At 40.8% G+C, this 1,353-nt stretch overlaps 1 pseudogene; it reads left to right on the top strand.

Annotated features, from left to right (window-relative positions):
* The first annotated feature begins 266 nt into the window (after window positions 1-266).
* Window positions 267-1,144, top strand: LOC114635327 (annotated as a pseudogene).
* Window positions 1,145-1,353: the final 209 nt, after the last annotated feature.

The raw sequence follows: 1,353 nt of genomic DNA, 5'->3' as shown, positions 1-1,353 counted from the left end.
TGCTTGTTCCTTGACAATTTGCATCTATTGTATTGCTGGTTCCTCAACCTAGAACTGACATTAATACATGCATGTAATTAAAATGGTATAAAAGCAAAAATGAGGCCTCATTCAATCACTTTTATGTGTAGAAATTATGCCAAAGTGGTAGATGCCCTACATGTTGAATATATCATGTGAATTCATTGGGAAGAGAGAATGGTGACTGTGTCACCAGCTTCACCTTGATATACAGGCTCAACAGTTTAAGAACAAGAACTAACAGCATGGAAACCAGTGAGTTGCTTCTAGGAATGACTTTCTTCTCTCTGACTATAATTGGAATTCTAGGGAATTTTTCTCTTCTATGCCACTATATATATATTTACCTAACAAGCTATAGGTTAAGGTCTACAGACTGGGTTCTGATGCACCTGGCTGTAGCCAATATCTTAACTGTAATGTGCAAAGGTGTGCCCAAGAAACTATCCTTTGTGGGGTTTAAAGACATTTTCAATAACATGGGATGCAAATGGGGTTTTTTTGTACACAGAGTTTCAAGGGGTGGTTGTATTGGCAGCACCTCATTTCTTAGTTTGTTTCAGGCCATCATCATCAGCTCCAGGAACTACAGGTATTCAGATTTAATGGTAAGGACACACAAGTGCATTTGTTGCTCTGTGTACCTCAACTGGGTAATTCATTTATTAACAAGCAGCATATTTTTTGTACACATGAGGGCAAAGCATGGCAATGAAAGCACAACAAACCTGAAATCTTTTATATACTGCTATTCTATTCGGCATGATCCAACTAGTGACATCCTTTATGCAACATTACTGCCAGGTCCTGATATGGTTTTGCTGGGGCTCATGCTATGGACCAGTGGCTCCATGGTTCTCACACTGTACAGGCACAAGCAGACGATGAAATACATTTCAAGAACCAAGGCTTCTTCTAGATCCTCCCCTGAGTCCAGAGCCACTAAAACCATCCTTCTCTCCTGTATAATCCCAGCTGGTCTCTGGTGAATATGGCTGAAATGTCCTCTCTGCTTTTCCCCACTGTTTGTCCCTTTCTTCTCATGAGCCAAGACAGTCGGGCATCCAGTTACATGAAAAGGAATAGATATTTCCCCAAGCCCCCTGACCAAGAACGGAATTGAGAGCTTCTGGCCAGAATTGCATGGTTATTCATTCATTCTGACAGAACTGTGAGCATAATTACAGTAATATCATGGCATTGTAGATGCTTCTGCAGGTAAGCAAGATATCAGTGTGCATGCAGGTGAATGTGTTTACACTCGCACACACATGTACACACACAAACACACACAGATGCACAAATGTAATTGTGTGAGTGATTTTGCATGCA

Source organism: Grammomys surdaster, unplaced genomic scaffold (genome assembly GCF_004785775.1).
Source record: "Grammomys surdaster isolate TR1022 unplaced genomic scaffold, NIH_TR_1.0 97448, whole genome shotgun sequence".
Lineage (NCBI taxonomy): Eukaryota > Metazoa > Chordata > Mammalia > Rodentia > Muridae > Grammomys > Grammomys surdaster.
Note: the sequence above shows the minus strand (reverse complement) of the source record. Positions and strands in the feature narration are given on the sequence as shown.